General features: G+C 40.4%; 1 pseudogene; it reads left to right on the top strand.

Annotated features, from left to right (window-relative positions):
- LOC147887593 (pentatricopeptide repeat-containing protein At3g09040, mitochondrial-like) overlaps positions 1-4,053 on the top strand; it is a 36,016-nt pseudogene extending 31,963 nt beyond the window's left edge.
- The last annotated feature ends 10,285 nt before the right edge of the window (positions 4,054-14,338 follow it).

The raw sequence follows: 14,338 nt of genomic DNA, 5'->3' as shown, positions 1-14,338 counted from the left end.
CTATGAGAGCTATCAACTTTAGCATCTTTAGAAAAAGTAGCACTAATGCATATGTAAAATTTGAGTACGAATCGTTGTATGAGGGGAAGCGAAAGCACAGAAGCATTGCACATGTGAGGTGTTTGATATGAAACAGAGAGAGATTTCTTACACTGCCCTCATTTGGGTTGTTTTCCAGTAGTTCTTCCAAAAAAGCAAATTTGGAGCAAAGATGACACACTTCAGAGGACCACACTTCACAGTCTCTCTGTGCCTCCCCCAATCTGCAAAAGAACCCTCCCAATTGATTGACAGTACGTCTACGACGAGCTGAACTCCATTTGAATTCTTCACGCAGTCGCTATGGATAGCCGACAATCCAAATTGGATTAAAGTCACGCTCCAGGAAATGGAGACTGCAAACAACGCCACGCACAGCCCCCTGGCACGACTGCCAGCACTTAGTTTCGAGGAGGCACTCGCTTCTTTGGAACGCATGCCCCATCCGCCTTCGGTTGACGACTTGACATGCATCTTGCGCCAGTGTAGAAAATTCAAAATCCCAGCGTATGCCCTGCGCTTACATGCCTACCTGCGCAAAAGTGGGCTGGAAGCTCATAATTCACTCGGGAACTACGTCGTCCCAATGCTGGTGGAAGTTAGAAGCATGCGTGATGCCCAGCAGGTTTTTAATAGGTTGGTTGATCGGAATGAGCATTCCTGGACTTCTCTCATCACCGGTTATATCGAATGTGGGGATTTACAGCATGCATTCCTATTGCACCAAAAATTGCATGAGGATTGTGTACATCCTAGTGGGTATACATTCGTGGCCTTACTAAAGGCTTGTGCCAGGCTGAAAGATAAAGAAAGAGGCCGAGAAATACATGCTGAGATTGCAAGAATGGCGTTGTTAGAAAGAGATCCTTTTGTTGGTAACACCGTGGTTGATATGTATGCCAAGTGTGGCTTGCTTGCAAAAGCACAAGAAGTGTTTGACAAACTTCCAGCCCGAGATGCAGTCTCTTGGAATGCACTTATCGCAGGGTATGCTGAACATGACCTTGGTCAGGACGCTTTGAATTATTTCGAACAGATGCAATTGGAGGGTGTCTCGCCAAGTGCGGTCACATTTGTTTGCTGCTTGAAAGCTTGTGGCAGCATAGGAGCCATAGACAAGGGCCGAGAAATACATGCTGAGATTACGAGAATGGGGTTGTTGGAAAGAAATCCTTTTGTTGGTAACGCCTTGGTTGATATGTATGCCAAGTGTGGCTTGCTTGCAACAGCACAGGAAGTTTTTGACAAACTTCCACTTCGAGATGCAGTCTCGTGGACTGCACTTATAGCTGGGTATGCTGACCATGACCTTGGTCAGGACGCACTGAATTGTTTCGAACAGATGCGATTGGAGGGCATCTCTCCTGATGTGGTCACATTTATTTGTAGCTTGAAAGCTTGTTGCAGCATAGGAGCCATAGACAAGGGCCGAGAAATACACGCCGAGATCGCGAAAAAGGGGTTGCAGGAAAGAGATCCTTTTCTTGGTAGCGCCTTGGTCGATATGTATGCCAAGTGTGGCTTGCTTGCAAAAGCACAGGAAGTGTTCAACAAACTTCCAATACGAAATGCAGTCTTGTGGAATGCACTTATTGCAGGTTATGCTGAATATGGTCATGGTGAAGATGCTTTGAACTGTTTCGAACAGATGCAATCGGAGGGAGTCTCTCCTGATGCGGTCACATTTGTTTCCAGCTTGAAATCTTGTGGCAGCATAGGAGCCATAGGCAAGGGTCGAGAAATACATGCTGAAATTGCGAGAAAGGGCTTGTTGGAAAGAAATCCTTTTGTTGGTAACACCTTGGTTGATATGTATGCCAAGTGTGGCTTGCATGCAATAGCACATGAAGTGTTTGACAAACTTTCAGTTCGAGATGCAGTCTCTTGGAATGCACTTATTGCAGGGTATGCTGAACACAACCTTGGTCAGGACGCACTGAACTGTTTCAAACAGATGCGATTGGAGGGCGTGTCTCCTGATGCGGTCACATTTATTTGCTGCTTGAAAGCCTGTGGCAGCACAGGAGCCATAGACAAGGGCCAAGAAATACATTCTGAGATTATGAGAATGGGGTTGTTTGAAAGAGATCCTTTTGTTGGTAGCACCTTGGTTGACATGTATGCCAAGTGTGGCGTGCTTGCAAAAGCACAGGAGGTATTTGACAAACTTCCAGTTCGAGATGCAATCTCTTGGAATGCTCTTATCGCAGGATATGCTGAACATGACCTTGGTCAGGATGCTCTGAACTGTTTCGAACAGATGCAATTGGAGGGTGTCATGCCAAGTGTGGTCACATTTGTTTTCTGCTTGAAAGCTTGTGGCAGCATAGGAGCCATAAACAAGGGCCGAGAAATACATGTTGAGATTGCAAAAAAGGGGTTGTTGGAAAGTGATCCTTTTGTTGGTAACACCTTGGTTGATATGTATGCCAAGTGTGGCTTGCTTGCAAAAGCACAGGAAGTGTTTGACAAACTTTCAATTCGAAATGCAGTCTCGTGGAATGTACTTATCGCAGGGTATGCTGAGCATGACCTTTGTGAGGACGCTCTGAACTGTTTTGAACAGATGCAATTGGAGGGCGTCTCTCCTGATGCGGTCACGTTTGGTTGCAGCTTTAAAGCTTGTGGCAGCATAGGAGCCATAGACAAGGGCCGAGAAATACATGCTGAGATTGCGAAAAAGGGGTGGTTGGAAAGAGATCCTTTTGTTGGTAGCACCTTGGTCGATATGTATGCCAAGTGTGGCTTGCTTACAAAAGCACAGGAAGTGTTCGACAAACTTCCAATTCGAAATGCAGTCTCATGGAATGCACTTATCGCAGGGTATGCTGAACATGATTTTGGTCAGGATGCTCTGAACTGTTTCGAACAGATGCAATTGGAGGGTATCTATCCTGATGCAGTCACATTTGTTTGCATCATGAAATCTTGTGGCAGCATAGGAGCCATAGACAAGGGCCGAGAAATACACGCTGAGATTGCAAGAAAGGCATTGTTGGAAAGAGATCCTTTTGTTGGTAACACCTTGGTTGATATGTATGCCAAGTGTGGCTTGCTTGCAAATGCACAGGAAGTGTTTGACAAACTTCCAGCTCGAGATGCAGTCTCATGGAATGCACTTATCGCAGGGTATGCCCAGCTAGTAGAGAGTGAAAATGTTTTTCTTATGCTTGACAGAATGAGAGCAGAAGACGTAAAACCAGATGGGGTCACATTCCTTAGCATTCTTACTGTATGTAGTCACACAGGTCTAGTGGAGAAGGGCCAGACATTCTTTCAGTCGATGAGCAAAGACTATGGCATCACTCCAACTATTGAGCACCACAATTGCATGGTTGATCTCCTTGGCCGTGCAGGCCAATTAAACAAGGCAGTAGTGATGATTAAGAAGATGCCATTAAATCCTAATCTCGTGCTGTGGCATACTGTGTTGGGTTCTTGTCGGAAGTGGGGGAATGTGGAGCTTGGAAGGTGGGCCTTTGAACATGCAGTGGAATTGGATAAAAAGGATGCTGCAGCTTATGTCTTGATGTCGAACATCTATGCAGAGGCTCACATGCAGGAGGACGCTAAGCACGTGGAGTTAAGGAGATTAAAAGAAGCATCGAAGGAGCCAGGACAGAGTTGGACTAATGTTGGCAGAGCTATGCATTCATTTTTAGTAGGGGATACAGGACATTCCCAAAGCAATTATATATATGCAAAGGCAGAAAATTTTTCTTTCAAAATAAGGGAAGAATGATATGTACCAGATTTGCGTTGGCTATCCCAGGACAAATCGGATCATCTAAAGGAATTTCAGCTCTGTAGGCACAGCGAGATGCTGTCTGTCACTTGTGCACAGCCAAGGGGGTACCCATACGTGTTGTAAAAAAATCTTCGGGTTTGCAAAGATCATCACTCGGCTATAAAACGCGTATGTAAAAAAGAGAGCAATGAACTATTCTTGTCAGAGATGCTAACATCCTACATGTTTTGAAGAACAGAAAGTGATCTTGTGGAGATTACTGGTAATTCTAGTGTAACTATGGTAGATTTTATTCCTCTTACTTGAAATGTTGATGCTAGCATGAAAAAAACATAGGTAAACGGAACTCAGACCAGGAGAATGAAAGGCTGAACCTAGGTTGGGATTGTGTCTGCTTTAGTGAACAAGGTTGTGAGTTTCTAGAAATCCAGTCTCTTTAGCTAAAAGACTTTTGATTTGTGCAAAGTACAATTTGACTCTTTCACAAATTTGTTAAGCATGATGCTTGCATTTCGCAGTTTGGGGTTTCAGCAACAATTTTCAATTGTTGTTGAATCAAATTTTGCTCCCACAGTTCTGTATGAGCTAATTCTCATTTGGTCAACTTCCAATAGGCCTCAAGCTAAAAAAGTGTGACACTTTATATAGGCCTTAACTGTGGGATGCTTTATAGATAGTAAGGGGGCAACCTCATTTATTTGTGCTCTACGAGGCTTGCCATTTCCTATGCCACAGGGTTGCTTCGTCAGTTTAGGCATTGTCCCACAAGTTTCATGGGTCATGGACATTGATCTTCATAAATACAAGATATGATTGGCCAAGGACATTGATTACTGACGATCCACTTTTGGTCATTGTTTCTCATTGAGGTCAGCTTGCATTTCATGTCTCAGCAAGCTATGATGGGCCAAGGACAATTGACGACTGACAATCCACTTTTGGTCATTGTTTCTCATTGAGGTCAGCTTGCATTTCATGGCTCAGTAAGGTAGGGTATCTGTTTCATCTAGTGAAGTGAAATACCATACAATGTCATCTTTCATGCTCACATGAAGCACATTGAAAGTCATCAACCTTACATTCAGGGTTGTATTGAGGACAAATCCATTGACCTCACTATTTTCCATCCAAGGGCAAGGCGGTAAACATCTTCACCGAAAGCCTTCCGGTCAATACATTTGTACACCTTCAAGAAGGCTTGGGGATGAGAGATCTACAAAACATATCAATGGGGGGGTTGAAAATTACATTGTTTTATTTATTTGCCCTTTCATAGGTTGCTATATTGCTAAAGATGAATTTGTACAACCATGGTACTTTACTACACTTCGTACTAATGAGACATTTCTAGAGTCCTAATATCATCGAGGGAAAAATGTATAGGAACATATGCAATGGTATGGTTATGAAAGTTAGTCTTAGTCTAGTTAGTCTATTATATTTTATTTGAGTTTTCATATATAACCCAAAAGTTGTATTTTTAGTCTTGTCTATTTAGTGGAGCTTTGTAGTTGAGTCATCGACTCTTAAGAAATACAATCTAGTACTCTCATTTTTCACTTTGTCGTTCTCCTCGATATATCTATCTATCTAAATTAGTTACACACAGACACACACACACACATACCCACAAAAAATAATTGATTAGTAAACATATCTCACATACACAGACACTTATTTCTTTAATTTTGATTAGTAAATGTATCTCACACATATACACTTATTTCTTTACACACACACACACATGTATACTTCCCAACGATGAATTATTCTTTTATGTACACCCCATGAAATCTCCCCTTTACACTCTATTTTAAACCACCCACTAATCCTCCCATACCTCCACTAATCCCTTCTCAACCTATGCTCTAATTTGCTCCTTACTCCTCTTGTGACTTAAACACTTTTTAAATTATGTAAGAATCCATATGGTTGTCTATATTCCTAGGTAAAGCGATAACAAGCCAGGGAAAACCTGCATTACCTGTCTACCCAAACGTAACTATGTTGTTCTAACACCTAGTAGTTTGAATGGTGGCATGTAAGTGGACCCTGACCTCGGAACCTGGACTGCCTGAGGATTCGACATGGTTTTTCAATATTGTGTTTGTCAAACTCAATATTATTAAAAATTCCTAGTTTTTCGTGAAAATTTTTGCAAACTCATAGTTTCTGCTTTTTTCAACTTAAATGTTTCAAAGATTTTTTTCCTTATATGTTTTTTCTTTTTTTTCCTTTTTATCTAATTGATGGAATTAATTGTATGGCTCAATTATTGAGGACTTTTTAATCTGAACACACACACACACACACACACACACACACACACACACACACACACACACCCCCTAAGTCATCTCTGTACACTCACATATAATTTACAAGTTTCTCTCGTCCCCCTCTTTTTTATATGCCACACACACACATGTGCACACGCACACACACACAAACATAATTTTTTCTTAGTAAAATTTTCTCACACGCACATTCTCCTTCCCCTCCCCCCCCCCCTTTTTTTCTCTTATTCCTTAGTAGTAGGTACAATCCGATTACCCCCCTAGATATGGGACTACCTTTAATATTTTTTATTTTTTCAATGATAATGTTTAATTTTTAAAGAATGATATATTTTTTATATCCACCCCCTTACTTTTGTAACCTCTCTGAAGGTTGGTCGAGCTTTTTTATATTAAAATTTTCTTTTAATTGGTTGGCTTTTTTATTAATGGTTGGCATTTGATTTAATTATATACATAACTTATGGCAATGTATATACTATGTATTTTTCTTAATTTATTTTCCTTATTATGTATTTTCTTATTTTATTTTAAACAACAAAGGTTCTTTCTAACACTAAACCTTGGTTTTATATAAGATATACGTACATATATTGAAAGAAGGTTTTTTTTAAAAACATAGCTATATAGTTTTTGTTGTATAATGGACCCGTTTATGATATGCACAATTTATGGTAAAGTATATAATTTATTTTCCTTAGTTGATGTCTCTAATACTAAACCTTGGTGTGTGTGTATGTGTAAAGATATGGATGTGTCTATGTCTACACACACACACACACGCACACACAGACACACACACACATACATACATAGTTTTTATTATAAAGATGATTTAAAACCTGCTCTTACCAAGTTCCTCTTTTTTCTCACATAAACATGTATGACCTTACACTCATGACCTGTACATTGGTGTGCATCATTCTTTCATGCTTATACACGCATCTACCCTCACATAGTTACACATGTGCCCCTTACACTCTCAAACACATGTTTCTACATACGTACACATATCTACATAAAAAATAACCCCCTAAGCTTTACCTAAAATAGCCAAAACCCTAAAAACACCTTTATTCCAATCTACTAGTTTTCATAATCCACCCACGTTCATGCATGTAGAGGAGAGCATCATGTCCTCTTGTAACACCTCTACATTTTCCCTTATAAGTGTACTCACAAAATGCTATATCGAACCCTCGCAAGAAAAATGCTCAATTTTTTGTACTCGAAGTGCTTGTCACATCATGCATACATTTTGGCGCAAGTATCACATACTTTTGAGCCTCGAAGACAAATCCACTTCCTACACACACATCAACCTCTACATCGATGCATCTGACCCAACACCTAAGACGAACAAAGAAAAGGAATTATTTCTGCTTTTTCATCGCTCAACGATTGGTCTAGATCTAGTTTATAATAGATTACATCATCCTTAGCGGAGAGAACTCCAAAGCAGCCAATCAAGCCATGCCAAAAAATTCCTAAATTGGAGTAAGTCCCTTTGCTCACATTTGGTTTCACATTATCATATTTCCTGAAACCTACGTTCTGTAGCAGGACCACAAAAAGGGCTCTCTTTGATTCTCCACCCAGCCTCGATTACCAAAGTGCTCCCTCTTGCAACTATACATGAACTCTCTCTGAGTTCCCTCTCTTTTCTTCCTTTTATGGAGCCTCTCTCTAGAATCTCCCCTGAACCCAGTGCTTGCCACTTGGAGCCCACCTGAGTGTCACATGTCCATAAATGACCTTAGTACCTTAGTGCCCTTTAGACCTTAACATTTCACTCCCCATTCTTGCTTAGGCCTAGGATAGTTCCTAGTCCCCGACCCTCTAGGTTCCCATTAGCCAAATACTGTCAAGCCCTCAACCACATCAAAATATTCCGGGAATATGGCTGGTGTAACATTCCCTTCCCCTTAAGAATGGTTTAAGTCCTCGAAAACAAAATTGGGAAAGCTCCTTTGGAGATTGCTTACCCTTTCCCATGTTGAACTCTCTTTAGACCTATCTTCCCACTTAACCAAACATTCTTGCCATATAGTATGTTGTGTTCTTTTTTCTTGTTTATCTAAAATTCTTTCTAGTTCATGTGGTAAAGATGCAGGTTCAATGAGTTCAACTAGGACTTCATTTCTGATGAGATTATCATCATCTCCTAATTTTCTTTTTAGCCTATTGACACGAAAAACTAGATGTACTCTACACCCCTCAAGTAAGGCTAATTTGCAAGCAAGTTCTCCAATCCTCTTAAGTATTGTGAATGGTCCACAATACTAGGAGACAACTTCGGACATTTACCTGTCTTTAGAGATTCTGAAGATTCAAGTACCTTAAGGAAGACTTTCTCATTTACTTCAAACTCTAACTTCCTACGGTGGGGGTTTGCATAACTTCATGCTGTATCCTGAGCTCTTCTTATTATCCGAGACACATACTCTACCCTTGTAGAGCAAGTAGCCATCTTCAATACTATATTTTTTTCACTTGAGTCCTTTATCACCAACTTGTGGTGTGTCACCATTTCCATGCGACTCCTCAATGAAAGCCTCTCAATTAGTTGGATCCCTATTTATAATTACTTTCCATATTTCAGAGAAGTGAAATCAAACTCGCATTTACCCTTTAAGGACTATAGGAAATCATTCTAAAATTGAGTAAAACTCAATTCATTAACAATTGGCATTTGGCTAAGAGAGTCTGCGATCACATTGAACTTCCCTTTCCTATATGTTAATTGTATATCAAATTCTTGCATCAACTCAGCCCATCTAGCTTTTCTACCTTTAAGCTCTGGTTGATTACAAATGCTCTCTTGATCAAATATGATCTCAAATTTTGCACCATATAAGTAGTGCCTCGACTTTTTTCAAGCATAGACTATAGCATATAGTTCCTTCTCATATGCCGAGTAATTCCGTTGGGCACGATCCAACTTTTTCCTTTCAAAAGTCACTGGTTGAACTTTTTGTACAAGTAGCACCTCAACAGCGAAATCACTAGCATATGTCTCAACCACGAATGGTTCATTGGGATCCACTACTTTTAAGCCAGGAGCTGCTGCTATAGCTACTTTTAATTTTTCAAAACTTCTCTTTTGAGGTTCATCCCATATGAAGATGCTTCCCTTTCCCTTAAGCTGGTCCATTATTGAAACAACAATCCTAGCATAATCCTGGATGAATCTCCTATAGAATCCTGAAAAACCTAAGAATATATGTAATTCTTCTAGATTTGTAGGATGTGGCCATTCCAATATGGCCCTTACTTTGTCAGGGTCCATACGAACCCCTTCTTGGGATATCATATGTCCCAAGTATTTCAATTCTTTTGCAAAGAATTCGCATTTGTATTCTTTAGCAAAGAGTGAATTATCTCTAAGTAGCTGGAACACTTTTCACAAATGTTCCAAATGCTTTTTTCAGGTTCTATAAATAAGGATATCATCTAAAAATACTATAGCAAATTTCCCTAGATATGGCCTTAAGACACTTTTCATAAGTGTCATGAAAGTTGTTGGAGCATTTGTTAATCCAAATGGCATTACTTCAAAGTGATAATGCCCATACCTAGTACGAAATGATGTCTTAGGGACATCCTCTTCCCTAATTTGTATTTGATGATATCCTCATCTTAAATGAATTTTAGTAAAGTATTTTGCCCCTTGCCATTGATCAAAGAGCTCATCAATGTGAGGCATAGGATACTTATTTTTTATGGTAATTTTATTAATGCTTGGTAATCTATGCATAAATGCATAGTACCATCCTTTTTCTTTACCAGTAAAACTGGTGCAGACCAAGGTGAGCTACTTGGTTGGATTTGGCCCTTCCTAAGATATTCTGTTAACTATCTTTCGACATCACATTCCTCCGTTTGACTAAGCCTATATGATGGTTTACAAATAGGGGTAGATCCAGGAATTAAATCTATTTTATGATCTACTTCTTTCTAAGGAGTAAACCATAAGGTAAATTAGATGAAAAAACACTTTAAATTCAAACATTAAATCATTGAAAGAAGATTTATACTTTTTAACATTATAAAAAATAACATTACTTCTTTCTGATGTAGAAGACATAAAATCACCAATAAAAGTAAGTTCACAGAGATATACCTCACATTCTTCTTGGTGTAGTAGTCATTCCAATTCCATCAAACAAATAAGAGGAGAGTTAGGCACATCATGTTCTCCTTGAATCTGGAAGACTCTACCCTCTTTTCCAAACATAATGGAGTTATTAAGATAACTCCGCTATAAACTATGGCCAAGACTATACAACCATTCTCGACCAAGCACTACATCTGTTCAGTCGAGATGCATGATTTGGAAATCCAAGGCATCTTGATAACCTTGAACATCCACCTCCACACCATGTATCATGGTGTCCCAAACTTTTTTATCATTGCCCTTTGCCAAAGAGATGCACTTAGACTCTCAGGCAATTTTAATTTCTTAACTAACGAGTAGTTCAAGAAATTATGTGTTGGACTATCATCGACCATCACTCTTACTCTTAGCCCCTTAAATTTTCCATGCGTCCTCATTAAATCATGAGGACCAACGGTGGGCTACCGCATTGCCGAGGATAGATAGCACGTGTGGGTGCTATCCTGATGGACCTCTATCTCAGTGTACTTTTTAGTACCATTGAGCGACAACACTTGCCGGCACATACTTGTTTTTGTGGAGGTCTATTTGGGGCTTTAGCTCCCGCTTTTTTATTTTTAGGACAGCTCCAAGCAGCATGGTCTTTGCCCAAACATTTGAAGCAAAGATTTTCTTGCCTGGCCCTTTCATAATCCTCTTTCTTGAAGAGAGGATAATTTTGTGTTTGAGGTTTCTTAGGTGGTGCCTAAGGAACCTCCTTCTTAAAGTGCCCCTTCCTTTTCAAATTTGGAAATTTGTTGAACTTTGGAACAAAACCTATTTGCTCTGAAGTTCCAACTTTGAATTTCCCTGTCGTATCATCGTATATTTGGGCATACTTAATAGCTTCCTCATAGGTTTTAGGAGAATTTCTTTTCACCTCAACCTTATAAGTGTCTTTGAGACCTCTCACAAAACCCCTTATCTTTTGGAATTGATCAATTCCCTTCAGCTTAAGGACTGCCTCCCGATAGTTCGCTATGTATTGGACTAGAGTGTTTTTATCCATAGTGCAATTGTCCCAAGCCTCGCATGCTCTTTCTAATTCGTTTTTTGGTAAAAACTCTTTTAGGAAGGCTTGTTCAAACTCAATCCAATACCTAGGAATTCTATCATTTTCCTTGAGGCTCATCCACCATTTATAGGCTTTATTTTTTTGAGGGAAAGAATTGCTTTCACGACTTGATTTTCAGGAGGAGTATTCCTGAGTTGATGGAAGTCTTGCCACTTTTGCAAGAATGTATTAATCACATCTTTATTACGCTCCTTTTCTTCCCCATTGAAAATTGGTGGTTTCAAGTCCTTAAGAATATTAGAGGTTTCTCTAAGTCAAGAGGTCGCCCTCTCAACTTGATTAGGAGGAATCGGTGATTTTTGTGTAATAGATACCAATTGAGAATCGGCTATCTTAGTTATGGCTTTAGCTAGGGTTTCAATGTATATATGTTTGTATATTTTTTCTTCGAGTTTCAAGTTTAGTGAATTTCGTATATGGAATTCCATAATCACCGTAGTCTATGTCCTCCATTTCCACTCTATCCTCTTGATTTTCAATTTGTACCTCCTCATGTGTTTCCTCTCTAACTATTGCTTTTCCCTTTCTAGTCCTTTCCTTGGCCCCCCTAATTGTATCTTCCCTTTCTGGAGTTGTCATTTTAAAGATGCATATTTTTTAGAAATGATAAAACAAAGCGCTTAATGTCAAAGAGAAAAATATGATGCCCACTTCCCTGATATTTATTCGAGGTTTTGGATTTGTTTTTAAAATTGAGTCATTCTTGCGTTCTTTTAATCACGATCTTGCTTCTTGTTCTTTTTCTTCCCTCAATCTCAAAATTTGAAATCCCTCTCTTCGTTTCCTTTACATTACGAAGTCCTCAAACCAATCTCCAATCTTCTTCTTTGAAAATGGCGAGATTAGGAAGATTGGGAAGAATAAGGGGGTAAAAAGGGTTTTTAATCCTTAGGAAGATGAGGGGTAGAAAAGGTGTTGATGATTTGGTTTTTTCTAAGGTTTTGGAAACCTTCGATTACATTGCTTTTACAAAGCTTAAAACTTTTTCTAAGGTGTTGACGAATGGACGAAGGTGCCGATTTGCTTTCAAATATCTTCCGGAATCCATAAGCCACCCCTGGAGTCTGGACCTCTGAGAGACTTAATAATTAAAGGCTGCATCACTAACACCCGCTGCTCTAGCCCCGTAGTGTTGATGAATGGCTACATAGTGGCCATGGCTCCTTCACGATAGCACTATCACGCAAACTACTCTTGAAGTCTTGGGCATTCCAATCTCCCTTGGACCTTGAGTCTTGATTGAATCTCAAATGCACCTTGCAAAGCATGCCACCCCCCTGAGTGCTGATTCCGAAACTTAAAAGTACTGGTAACTGTAGTTTTTCAAAGGTAATGCCTCGTCGCCTTTAGCCTTACATTAATGTCATGCTACCAACCACCTATAAAAATCATTGCGTCATCTCTTCACGTGAAACATGCCATCGTCATCCACCACAAACGGTTCAAGCAGTATTTCATGATGCCATAACTCTCATCCCTTTCGCTCTGATACCAATGTAGCATGACCACAAAAAGGGTTCTCTGTGATTCTCCACCCAGCCTCAATTCCTAGAGTACTACCTCTTGCAACCGTATGTGAACTCTCTTTGAGTCCCCTCTCTTTTATTCCTTTTGTGGAGCCTCTCTCTAGAATCTCCCCTGAACCCAGTGCTTGCCACTTGGAGCCCACCTGGGTGCCACATGTCCATAAATGACCTTAGTACCTTATTGCCCTTTAGGCCTTAACATTGCACTCCCCATTCTTGCCTAGGCCTAGGATAGTCCCTAGTCCCAACCCTCTAGGATCCCATCAGCCAAACATTGTTGAGCCCTTTGGTTTATCACTTCACCATAGCCACACCAGAGTATTTTGGGAATATAGCTGATGTAACACGTTTCATAGTTCAGTGAGCAGACTTCAGAGTGCTCAAAGGCATTGACCGATGTTGACTGTGTGCCAACATGAACTTATGTAGAAAGAGAATGTGTTACAACTTCTACATATGACTTCTACATGTAGAAAGAGAATGTATTACAACTTCTACACATGACTTCTACATGTAGAAAGAGAATGTGTTACAACTTTGTGTTACAATTCCTACATGTAGAGAGGAGCTCTCCAACTTGTATAAATACCCCATAATGGAATGAAGCCCACACTCTTTGGGGCATTGTGTTGAGTTTACTTTGGTATTCCAAGCATTTGTCTCAAGTGTCCATGCTTCCTTGCACTCCATGTTGAAAAACATCTCCTGACCTTGCAACTCCTCCTCCCCTCTCCTCCAACCTTGCAACCCACCCTCTCTCTCTCCTCCTCCCTCCTCCTCTTTCCTCATCCTTCTCCTCCCTCCTCCTCCTCCTCCTCCTCTCTCATCGTCGTCCTCCTCCTCCTCCTCTCTCGTCCTCCTCCATCCTCCTCCTCCCTCCTCTCTCTTCTTTCTCCCATGCTTTTACACCTTCTTCCTCTCCCACTCCTATGCTCCCCCTAAACCCTTTGTTCCTCAACCCTTAAAACTCCATGATCTATGGGGGAGACGAGTTCTCCACGATGTACTCTACCTTGAACCTTGGATCCTCCTTCTAAGCCTGGAACCTCCTTCTAAACCTTGGAACTCCTTCTACACCTTGCAACTCCTTCCAAACCTTGGAACCTCCTTCTAAACCTTGGAACCTCCTTCTAACCCTGGAACCTCTTCTAAACTCTGGAACCTCTCTCTAAACCCTGGAACCTCCTTCTAAACCTTAGAACCTCCTTCTAAACCTTGGAACTCCTTCTACACCTTGCAACTCCTTCCAAACCTTGGAACCTCCTTCTAAACCTTGGAACCTCCTTCTAACCCTGGAACCTCTTCTAAACTCTGGAACCTCTCTCTAAACCCTGGAACCTCCTTCTAAACCTTAGAACCTCCTTCTAACTCTGGAACCTCCTTCTAAACCTTAAACTCCTCCTAAACCCTGCAACCCCCAATGAAGGCAAAAGCCTTTATTACCTCAATCATGATGACACACGTTCCTTTTACACATGCATGCACTTTGTTTGCTTA

The sequence above is a fragment of the Dipteris shenzhenensis genome, chromosome 22 (assembly GCF_047967505.1).
Source record: "Dipteris shenzhenensis isolate YYH24624 ecotype China chromosome 22, Dip_SZ_1.0, whole genome shotgun sequence".
NCBI lineage: Eukaryota > Viridiplantae > Streptophyta > Polypodiopsida > Gleicheniales > Dipteridaceae > Dipteris > Dipteris shenzhenensis.
The sequence above is the reverse complement of the archived record's forward strand: the minus strand, read 5'-3'. Positions and strand labels throughout refer to the sequence as shown.